Source organism: Cyanistes caeruleus, chromosome Z, assembly GCF_971803275.1.
Source record: "Cyanistes caeruleus chromosome Z, bCyaCae1.hap1.1, whole genome shotgun sequence".
Classification (NCBI taxonomy): domain Eukaryota; kingdom Metazoa; phylum Chordata; class Aves; order Passeriformes; family Paridae; genus Cyanistes; species Cyanistes caeruleus.
In genome coordinates this window covers 19762871-19774904 of record NC_141732.1, presented here as the reverse complement: position 1 = coordinate 19774904, position 12034 = coordinate 19762871, and the positions used below count along the sequence as shown (strand labels likewise).

The 12034-nt window shown below is 40.6% G+C and overlaps 1 long non-coding RNA gene across 1 annotated transcript; it reads right to left on the bottom strand.

Moving 5' to 3' along the window:
* Positions 1 to 340: 340 nt before the first annotated feature.
* On the bottom strand, positions 341 to 7253 carry LOC147648193 (uncharacterized). The gene is made up of 2 exons (XR_015280894.1): positions 7143 to 7253; positions 341 to 1993 (listed from the first exon to the last, which is right to left on the bottom strand). It is a non-coding gene; the product is annotated as an uncharacterized LOC147648193 (long non-coding RNA).
* Between the last annotated feature and the right edge of the window lie 4781 nt (positions 7254 to 12034).

Sequence of the window (12034 nt, the reverse complement as noted above, 5' to 3'; positions counted from 1 at the left end):
GCCAAACTGGACAAAAGGCTTTTCCAGTATATCCATTCTGTCTTCACTGATAGTCATACACGAGTGCCTAGGGAGAAAATACCTGAAATTCAGATTAAGAGTGAGTGACATTCAGTCCACTGATTTATTTTAAGAAAGGAGACATAATTTATCCTCCATTATTTCAGCTAAGCTAATGGATTTGCTTTTAATCCTCCCATTTCTCCTCCCCGCAGAAATAAACTTTCCTATCACACAAAATGAAAAAAGCTTCCAATATTATACTACTTTTAAGCAGGTGTGCCAGTTCAAAAGTAAATCAGCAGGAGAAAAGTATCCCACACAAACACCTTTAGAGAGATTTCAGGTTGGAGTTACAATTTAATAGAGAGATTACAGTAAATGCAGTGAGATACAGAAAAACTGGCTTAAACCCACAAAGTCAGAGTACAACCTGGCACCCTGCTGGTCAGGGTGGTGGCTGCAGTGCACTTAACCAGCGGTTGCAGTCTTGTGGAAAGCTGTGGAAAGTTGTGGTCCTGTGGAAGGTCTGGTCCTCCCGTGGAAGTTGGGGTCCTCCTCTGGGTCCACTGAGTGGTGGTGCCATCCCAAACCCCCAAACCTCAAAGAGTATATGCAGTGGAGCTAAGGTGGTACCTCCCCAAGGATGGGGGAGCTCACAGTGTGGTCCTGTGAGTTATGGGGTATTTTTGGAGTGCCTGATGGTCGCTTCAGCAGCCTATTCTGCTAGTGTCTATTCTGTTCATTAGCAGAGGTGACCCCCTCTGGGCGGTGCTGCTGCTTCCCCCGAGGGAGTTATCATGGGCGGAGTCACAGTGAAAACAAAGAAACACTACCCTTCCTCGCAGGGTTTGTCTCTCCTCATCTTATCCAGCTTGTAGCCTGAGGGATCGGGTGTGCAGCGGGCAGCGGCTGTGACCCATCATTAGCATCAGTTCATCAGAAATTGTGTAGATCAGAGTGGAATACACAGTCGGGTTACACCCATATTGGCACCCTTTTCCCTGTAGCCACGACAGGAGGCCATACATAGATATTCAGGACCACTGAAAAATCTGTGGAGCAATCAGCAAGATTGCACACATGCAGCGTCTTTCTTCTCAAAGAAAACAAAAGGAAACAGAAAATAGAAGTGGCCTGCCAAACAAAGCAATGGATCAAGTAGCTATGTGTGATCTGTATCACCGCAGCTGCTTATCACTGTCATCACTACAAAGCTAGCTCCAGACATACATGATGAAAAAACAGAAGTTCTTGCAGAAAACGCAGCCCACATAGTAAAAATCGGAGCTCAGGCAGTTTAGAAAATGTTACGGAGTTTTCTATAGTGTCTTGTATCAGGGCTCTGTCTTACTTTGGTAAACTAATCTGCTTACTCTCTGTCCCCATCCAGTGCTTCCGGCCTTCTCTTAAGACTACAAGTTCTTTAGGAAAATGTGGGTGACATTTGCAGCAATCATTCAAGGGCTTAAGGTTCTTGCAAAAGATCTGGTTTTGTTCCTATTTGGTTTTAACTAGCTGTGCACAACAACAAAAAGAGCTTCAGAGCCCCCAGTCCACAATCTCTGTCTGGCAACTTCAGCCCTTAACGGTACAATCCACACTGCCACAGCATTCTCTCAAAGCTAAGAAAGTAACATTTTAAAATGTACACAATAAAAAGACAGACATCAACCTCATTAACAAACAAACTTTATAATAGCTGCATGCTCTGGTCAGTCATGTTTACACTAGGGTACACACTTATCATCTGTGATGCAGACTTACTGCATCATCTGTGAAGTAGCTTATCTGAGCACAATGTATCTGTGACAAACAAAGACCATTTTAAGATAAGCATGTTAATTACTGGTGACTGGAAAGTGACAACCATGTCAGAGCTTCTTTTCCTCTTGTCATGGTTTAGGAATGGTAGGCCCCAGTTTAGCACTCCAAATAAAACCATCTTGCTGCTCACTCCCCTCTCCTTTTTTCCTCTTCCCACTGCAGGTGGCTGGAGAGAAGAATTGGAGGTACAAAAGTTAGAGATCATGTGTTGAGACAGCAATGAGACAACAAAACTAAGCGTAATGGCAACAATACTAACAAAGAAAGTGTACAAAAGAGATAGTGATTCACATGCAAAAAAAATTGCCCACCACTAAGCCCAAAACAATGAAAAATGCCGGATGGTTCTCCCTCCTGCCCTGCCACTGTTTTTTAGAGGGGACAGAACACCCTTCTCTCAGAAATGAGAGTTCCCTTCCCTCCACCCCTCACAATGATGTGAGGTGGTACAGAATAACCTCCATGTCCCAGCCACATCCCTCAGCAATGCCTCCTCTGACTACGGAACCAGAACACCTTCGTCCCCGTATCTAGATGAAATAGGTGCTTTAACTAGTTAAACTATGCATCTAAATAATCTGGTTTATATCAGCATAAGTCAATCATAATGCCCCAAAAATAGGTCCTGACACCACAAGCTCTTGTGTGGCCCTGCAATGAAATGGATTGATAAACTGATCCAAGTACAAATTAACTCAGCAAAGTAAAAGAGAGAAAAAGTACAGCTTCAAGACTTTTAGGAGGAGGAAGGGAAAAGCCAAGGAAGAAAGCACAGACTAGTTTGGGGTGTTCTTGTAAGAATGCCAGTCCATGTTGGCTTATACTATTTGTGCAATCTTAGAATTTAGATATGAAATATGACATGTTTCATGTCATATTAAATCCACTTTAACTGTGGGATGCCCCCAAGTAGGGCAGCTCCGTACTGTTCACTTACATCTCTCCCTTTTCTGTTGCTGGATCTTGCTGGTGTGTGGCTACAACATACAGCAGGTCACCTTTAGGAAGCCCAAAACCTACCTGGAATTGAATCTGGAAAAGGGCAAGAAGAAGGGCTTCTAGAAGTGTACCAGCAACAAACAGAAAATGTAGGGCCACGGATAAACCAAATGGGTATCCTGATAACAGAAAACACGAAGAAGAAATTATGGGGGGTTTTCTTTGCCCCAGTCTTCACTGCTGAGGATGGCTCTCAAGAGTCCTACACTTTGGACATAAGAGAAGAAGGCTGCAGAAAGGAAGACCTCCCCTTGGTCATAGAGGTTGGGTTGGAGACTGGCTAGGTAGATTGAACACAAATAAATCCACAGGCCCTGTTGGAATGCACCCATGGGTACTGAGAGAGCTGGAAGATGGTGTTGGTCTGCCACTCTCCATCATCTTTGAAAAAGAATGGGAGGGGTTTCTGACAAGTGGGAAGGACAAGGTTACCCCGTCTTAATAAAAGGCAGGAAGTAGGACCAGGGAAACTACTGGCTAGTCAGACTCACCTCCATTCCTGGTGATGGAAGAGGAAGAACACTGGAAGTCTGGAAGGTGGAAAAAGGTGATGGAAAGGTGATGGAATACTGGAAGTCATTAACATACATGTTGATGAAAAGAGGGTCATCAGAAGTAGTCAGCATGGACTTACCAAAGGGAAATCATGCTTGACAAATCTGATAGTCTTCTGTTAGAACATGGCAGGATGGCTTGACAAGGGGAGAGCAGTGGATGTTGGCTACCTTGACCTCAGCAAGGCTTTTGGCACTGACTCCCACAATATTCTGTAGATAAGCTTAGGAATTGTGGGTTGGATGAATGGACAGTGAGGCAGGTCAAGAGCTGTTTGCATGGGAGAGCTCAGAGGATCATGATCAGCAAAGCAGAATCCAGTTGGAAGCCTGTAGTCAGTGGAGCTCCCCCAGGGATCAATACCGGGTCCAGTCATGTTCATCTTATTTCCCTGGATGAAGGGATCAAATGTACCCTCAGCAAGTCTTCTGATGATACCAAACTGGGGGGAGTGGCTGGTACACTTGAAGGCTGGTCTGACATTCAGCAGGACCTTGACAGGCTGATGAATGGGCAGAGAGTAATCTAAAGAGGTTCCACAAGGGCATGTGCAGGATCCTACACCTAGGGAGGAAGAACCCCTAGTACCACTGCAGGTCTTATCTTCTAGAAGGACCATGGGTTCTTCTTGGACAAGAAGCTGATGTAAGTCAGAAGAGTGCCCTCATGGCCAAAAGAGCAAATGATACCTTGGGTACATTGGGAAGAATGTGACCAGCAGGTCAAGTGAGATGATCCTCCCCCTCTACTTGGCTCCAGGTGAAGAATATTGTGTCCATCGCTGGGTTCTCTGTACAAGAAAAGGAGCTAATGGAGATGGTCCAGTGAAGATCACAAAAATGATGAGGGGTCTGAAGCATCTCTCATAGGAGGAGAGACTGTGGGAGCTGGGCCTCCTTAGTCTAGAGAAGACTGAGAAAGGAATCTCATAAACAGATATGAATATCTCATAGGCTGGTGCCGAAAGGCTGGTGCCAGACTCTTTTCAGTAGTGCCCAGTGACCAGGACAAGGAACAACAACCATAAACTAAAATACAAGAAGTTTCACCTCAACATGAGAAAGAACTTCTTTACATTGAGGGTGGCAGAACACCAGAACAGACTGTCCAGGGAGGTTGTGGAGTCTGCCTCTCTAGACATGTCCCTCTCACATGGACACTTTCCTGTGTGCTTTAGATGACCCTGCCTTGGCAGGGGAGTTGGACTAGATGATGCCCTGAGGCCCCCTTTCAACCCTAGCAATTCTGTGACTCTGTGATTTGTCTGACAAGCTTCAGGGAAAGTTTTTGCCACAAGTACACTGCCTGTCAGCTTTAGGACTGTATCATGCCCTGCTTCTCCAGGAAAGGTTGACTTCTGGTTAAATCACTAAGAAACAAAAGCTCAATCATAATTTCAGTATTCTTTTGTTTTAAGGAATTTAACTAGCAGTATAGCATACTGAAACCATGTGCATTTATTCATTTTATTAACTGAACTTAAAACTCTACCCTTACATTGACTTCAGTTTCCTGAAATATATTCAGGAGCCTCAGAGTTTCCCTAAATGCTAGCAATACTTCTGAGAGCATATATGTGGTTGAGCAAAGCATTGGGGTTCTTAGCATGTGAAATATATTGCCTGTCTGGGCAAACTCTCAAATATGGTGTGTCTCCTCTTCCAGAAGGGAAGAAAGAGGGCCCCACCTTCCTAGTGGTAATGTATTACATTTTATTTTGTACAAATTTATTTCTTGGTAAATGAAATCTATACCCAAGTGAAGGACATCCACTTTTTTCCCCACATGTCCTCTTGGCATTCTGATTCCTCAGCCATGCTTCATGAGAATGGATGGGTTAGGGCACATATGCTGGATCCAAAATTTTGTGGATTCTTAAAAAAAAAATGGTTTGGCTAGTTCAAACCCACTCTGTGGATCCAAATTTGTTCAAAACAAAAGTATTTAAAGGATAACATTGTCCTGGCAGATTTTCTGGCAGATCACATATCACCTATCCTCCTGCAGTGACCATGAAGCCAGAATAAATACTGTACTGTGTGTTCTAGCTGATTTGACAGAAATGCAGTTATACACTCAGGCCTGAGCCAGTCCAAATCTGTACTAGGAGGTGATCTGGTTGTGTACAGCTCTGCTATTCCTGAACGCTGAACCAGAGCAAATAAAACTAGCCAGATCCTCTTTTAATCCTCCACCTAAAGTTGCAGGGGATTTCTAGGAGTATGAATCATGCAACATGGATTGTTTTGTCTTTCCTCAGTTATGGGCAGAGTGTTTCATATGAGGTCCTCAAATCCATCCTCAGTTTTTCTGGGATCTTCTACTGACAAGCTCCAGGGCTAAGCATAAAATACTACAGCAAATTTCAGCCTATCCAAACATTTTATTTCCCTGTGCCTGCAGAGAGGAGAAGCTTAGCAGTGGAAACCTACAGTTTAATTGTTTGCTTTCAGAGGTACTGGCTTTTCTTCAGTGTAAACAAAACTGCTTTTTATGTCATTTGTTGCCAGAAACAATGTCCAAAGTAATTTAATAGATGTTCTAATCACTGTAAAATTAATAGTCCAATAATTTCCCATATTGCTTAACAGTTCTGGAGAAAATGCCCTAAATTAATGGTGCTGTTGTTATTCTCAGTGTCTGGTATGCTCCATATGCATACACTTAAGTACTAAAGCAAATGCTTGCTAAGTCCCAGCTCATACAGCCCATGCTGCTCTGCTGGCCTCTAAATCTGCACTACATGCAAGCCTCTGTGTTTCTTTACATTTCTTTTTGTGTTTTCATTTTCTCCACTTTATTGAATACTGACTGCCTACCACAAATTTTCATCAGGATATGGGGAAATATCTGTAGTGATTTACAGGTATTTCCTCTGAAGTACTCAGTATTCTGGAATGTTTGAAATTTGGCCTCCTCAGGGGACTCAGATCTAAAATTTCTAAATCTGTTTGAGTCTGCCTCACAAGAAGAAATTGTGAAATTTCCTGTTATTTTACTTCCTGTCTGAATGCTCTACACCATCCATATGTTTTTTTAACTTCTAGTGGAGTATATAATTTTTCAGATAGATTTAATATTCTCAATATTCTGTTCTGCCCAAAGAAATTATTAAATTCAGAATTATTACATTCATCCATTCCTGGAGATAATTGGAACTTTTGTCTTCTTTGCTGCTTCCTTTCTTTTCAGCCTAAAGAAAATTATATCTTCTTTGGTTATCTCCTTTGCTCACAGAAGAATTAAGGTGTGAACTCTTTCTAAAGTTTGTTCCTTCCACTCAGTTGTTTTCCCAGATTTGTTTTCTTTGTGGTATGTCCAGGTTTCAGTTTTCCCCAGAGGCAGCAGTTTTTGCATAACATCTGTTTTATTTGGTGCCTAGATTCAATTTAAAGTTCCAAATGAAGGTGGAGGAACACTCCATCAGAATGGGCTAGACAAGCAGCCACACTGAGCAAAACAAAGGATGGTAAATGTCATCAGCAGAAAGGTAGAATAGAATCAATATTCTGACTCAGCCTCTCAAGCCTGCAGTTTATGGAGGCTGTGAGGACATAAAACAACTGCAACCTCATTCCTGAAGCTGGTCACTCTGCCTGTCTTTCACATTTATTTGTGAGAACTGAGGAAGGATGCCATAAGGCAAACACCAGTATAAAGCTTTCTGTTTCAAAGGTCAGGCAACGGTGCATGTTAGTACAACAGTGGCAAAGGAAGGTTGATATCACACACTATAAAATATTTAGTGAGGGAAACAATACCTTATAATAGCTAGCATATTCTGCATTCAGTCTTACAGTAACATGACTACGTCGGTATTCTCTATCAAAAGCCACCCTGCTCCATAACTCTGATATCCATGATCACTTGACCTGGAAAAAAAAAAGATGCCCTTTTCAAAGGGTTTCTGTGAAAAGGGACTACACAGGCACCAGTATGAACTCTATAGGCTAATAGGGAACAGGGGCTAAAAGATGTAAAAAGGGATGTGATGACAAGCATGGAACAAAGCAAATTCAGTTGACATTTTGACCATGATTGCATTTTAATGTATAGTCAGGAGGACTGGACAGGAAATGGCATTAGTATGGGCTTTCTTATGCCATTCACACTAATTCCCATCTTCTGACAATCCAGGTATTTCACCACAGCAGTCTCTTTAGCTTTCTGTTATAGAAAGCCCAAGGAAGTACAAAAATGCACAAAAATAAAGAGATCAAAAATAATTAGTTGAAAGTTTCAATCTTTTAAAGAGGATGGCACCCACTGGATCTTGGTTATCACTTTATTTTAGCGTGCCTTCTTTTGTTTTACCCATCTTCAATAAAAGAGATAGTTCTAAAGCACAAATCTCAAATGTAAATCTTAAATTTCCTAAATTTTGGGGTGTCTGAAACTAAGAATTTGATTCAGACTGGGTACAAATATCCTCTGAAATGAGTCTTACTTGTATGTCAGAGTATGAGAGACCTGGAATTCAGCTTAGAGAAATCTCAGTCCAATGTACACATAAAGAATGAGAAGACTCTATAATTTCAGAAGGTACCCAAACACCATTAAAAAACTCTTTAGATAATGCAACAGTGTACTCTTTGGGTCTGGCTGGGATGGAGTTAAATTTCTTCACCACAGTCAGCATGATTTTTGTGACCAAAACACTGCTGTCAACTCAACCATATTTTAGCTACTACAGAGCAGTGCTTGCACAGCATCGAGGTTTTTTCTCTGTTTCTCTCTGCCTGCTATGGGCAGGGGCCAGGGATTGGCAAGAGGCTGCAAGGGGCATTGCTGGGACAGCTGATCCAAACAGACCAAAGGGATGTCCCGTGCCACCTAACATCACACTTAGCAATAAAGACTAGGGGATGAGTCTTTTGAAATAACTCATTGCTCAGAGACTGTCAGGGCATCAGACTGTTTTTGGGATGTGGTAAGCCACAGCCTTTTAATAGTTTGGGTTTTGCTTTTTTCCTCCCCCTGCTTTTCCCCCCTTCACTTATTAAACTGTCTTTATCTTGACCTATGAGGTTTTTCTCACATTTGCTCTTCCAATCCACTCCCCCATTCTGATGAAGGGAGAGTGAATGAGCAGCTGGTGGGTGCTTAATTGCTGATCAGAGTGAACTGACCACAAAGATTAAAGCATCTAATTTTTCAAAGAGAAGAAAGGAAACTTGAATTATTTCTGTGCTATATCTACCAAACAGAAGTAAAAATGAAAGATAAAAAACATAACACATTTTTCAAACCATAGTCTCTTTAGGGTTCATACCCCATGGCCATTGTAGGTGACAAACATTTCTCTCGGGTGCTTTTTCTTTATTACTAATCACTATATTAGGATAACCTTATTAGGTTTTCTCTCTGTAAAAATGGGCTTCTAAATATGAACAGAAGTTTTATCACTGTTTATATCTCCAGAACAAATTTTGAAAGAGGCTTATAAATCTTTTGCTCCTCTATAGCAAATGCATTCTCCAGTATGTTTCATACAGGTAATTGTGTTTTATTATCCCAATTTAAAGAAATCAGGAAAAACACATGGAGTGTCCTATGCACTAGAGTCAGGGCTGGCTAGCTTTCCTTTCTCTAAACCCTGTCTTCAGGTCTGTGGATGACAATCTCTTTTCTGACAATAGCCCACCTGTGTTTCCTTCTCCGTTTCTTTGGGAATCCTGAGACAGCAGAACTTTTGGAGTAGTCTGTGTTTGATACAATGTTTTCTACAATTATGTCAAAAATCCCTTCTGACCACTACCTCTCCCATGTATGACTGTATACCAATTTGTGCAACTCAAAAAGGACAGAGAGGTGCATAGTTTAATTTTGTTTATTTATTCCTGCCAATTTAACTCTTTCTTCAATAATTAAACAATGGGGCTGTTTACTCTCCCTCTTAATTAGTCACTGGCTCTTTAAACTGAATGGTAATGATCATAAGAGTTTCTTTATGCCTTTCATGTTATAGTAAAAGACTCTGAGATATTTTTTTCTCCTAAGTCGTTGTTGAATTTGACATCAGGACTATTCATTGCAGAACTAGCTGCAATTAGAGCAATTATGCAGATCACATGTCTTTCCAGTTTAATAGCTAGCTTTTGTTTTGCTTCTCTTTTTCCCCTTCTTTTTTTTCTTTTTTTTTTTTTTTTCTCCCCTCTTATTGCAGCTTCTCTAAACCAAAGAGGAGGATAAGGAAAGACAGACAGACACTGAAGTGGACCACCTACTGACTAGGTCCCACCATGGAACTAGATAATTTGTTAAATACCTTTGTGCTGGAGGAAATTCCTACTGGGTGCTTTGCATCTCAGCTTGCCAAAGGTCATCATCACAACATCACCCCATGCTCTCTTTCTGCTTCCCAGGCAGGAAGGGGATGGCACACTCTGCAAACACTGATAAATGTCTGCTCTCTGCAAAGTGGCTTAGAGTAACTAAACCAAACCATGAACCAGATGGGAAACAACACACACACAAAAGCAAATATAAAGCAGCCTGCATTGTAAAAGCTATAGAAAGAAAAGATCTTAATCTCATGTACCTGTTTATCTAGCCCCTGCCTCACAAAGAAAAAACCCAGATCACTAATTAAGCCATGCAGCACAATATAAGCTTACAGAGCACCTGTCAAAAATGTATCCACAGGCACACTAGATACCTCTAGGCATGTGAGACCCTGAGTTTCAAAGAGCAGTGTAAACAAATTTTAAAAACTGCTATCCTGCATGGAATAGTCACAAGTACAATTCTGCTCTTCTCTCTCCAAAAAAAACCCCCAAAGCCCAAAAAACCAAACCAAACCAAACAAACAAACAAAAAAACTTAAAAGCCTGGGTGTTGTCCTCATATACTGAACTATAAAGCAGATTAAGAGACTGTAATATGACTTATTTCCTGGTTTTTTTCAGAATTGCTATAAAGAAATTATCTCATACTGTCTGGGAAGCAAGCACTAGCATCATGTCCAGGCTTCAAAATTATACAGATAACTTTACAAACAAATAAGTAACTCAGACTCAACTCCAAAAAAATGGAGTCAGAAAATTGACCACCCCTAAAAAGATTATGCAGTAAGCTGGCAAAGAATCATTGGCATATTAATTGCATTTTATAATTGCATCCAAATTTTCAAATACATCTAAACATATCCTTAAAGGAAATTTGATAGCACATATATTTTATCCATTTGAACCCCTTGGCTGCATGAAGTTGCAAAATATTTTAGACAACAATTCCATATAATAAGAGCAGAACTTTGAAAAAATTTGCTTTTACATTTGCATAATGTTTTCTCTAGACATCAGGTGAAGGTATTTATGAGCATAAACAGGATTGGTTTTGTTATTTGTTACTTCTCAAAGTGCAAAAATATATCTACATGTGTATACAAGTTTTGCAGCCTTTTATTTCCTCCATCCTGCTGCCTGAATAGCTCACACAGGGGATACAACCACATCCAAATGTGAAATGAATAGTATAAATATGAAGTTCTAACAATGAGCTTCTGCACTCACATTCTCAGAACCTCCAGCACACTCAGCCCTTTTGTATTGTCTTGCTAGAAGAAACAGATTCAAAGAGGTTCAAATTTCACTGCTCAAGCTCCTGCTGAGAATGTAGTAAGAAATACATAATATTGACAGTTTTACATCTTAACAACTTGAGGATCAGCATCTGTCTTTTGAGAGAATTTAGAACTAGTATAAGATAATGCAGGGAAAAAAATTAGGGAGGTTTAGAGTAAAATCAATGGAGTTTAAAGGTGAGCAGTGAACTATCCTCTGTATGTCTCCATATCTTCCTATTCTGTAATCTGTGCATGAATAGGACTGAATTTATAGACAAATATGTTGCACACATACACACACACACATACGTATATAGACTTTCTTAACTTGGCCTGCATCTGTATATGGCACTGATTTTAACGGCCTTTACTATACTGACTCTCATTAATGTCAAATGGCTTTTAGTCAGATCCCTGATCAAACAGTTTGACACTAATGAGACTCATTACATTAAGGGCTTCCTAAAAGTTTGAGTTCAAATCTTGAGCTTATTTGATCAATACCAAAATCCCATGTGAAATACATAGAACAGTGATACTGCCTCTAGTTAGGCTTCAAATAATTTAAGCGTTTTTGCTACTTTGACAGCCAAAGCAGGACATCAGTTTACCATTAACATTTTAAAAGGAAGTGTAACCTTTGGACTCATCATGTCTAAAGCACAAGATGCTCTTAATCTACTTGTACCTTCTATCTGTTCAGGCAAACAAAATGAATAATGTTACCCGGAGCTTCCAGTGTTACAACAAATAGAAGGTCTGCAGCATAAGGAAAATCTTAGCTATGTTTGCAGTACAGAGTTTCACATGGCAAGCATGATAAGCATGAGAGGTGGCTCACAGGTTAGAAGACGACCTCAAGTCACCCTTTGTCATTTACTAATGCACACAGGGAGGGAAAGGACAAGGAGAAATGCAATAGCATACATCAAAAATGTCTTAGATTTAGCCACATTGTTGCATTGAGGTACAATATGCTGCAGTTCGTATAAACCCAATATAGTAATCTCTTTCTGTAAGTCACCATTTCCCTGTTGCTCCAGGGGCAGCATAGCAGTCCAGTTTTACTAGAAATGAGTTTATGGT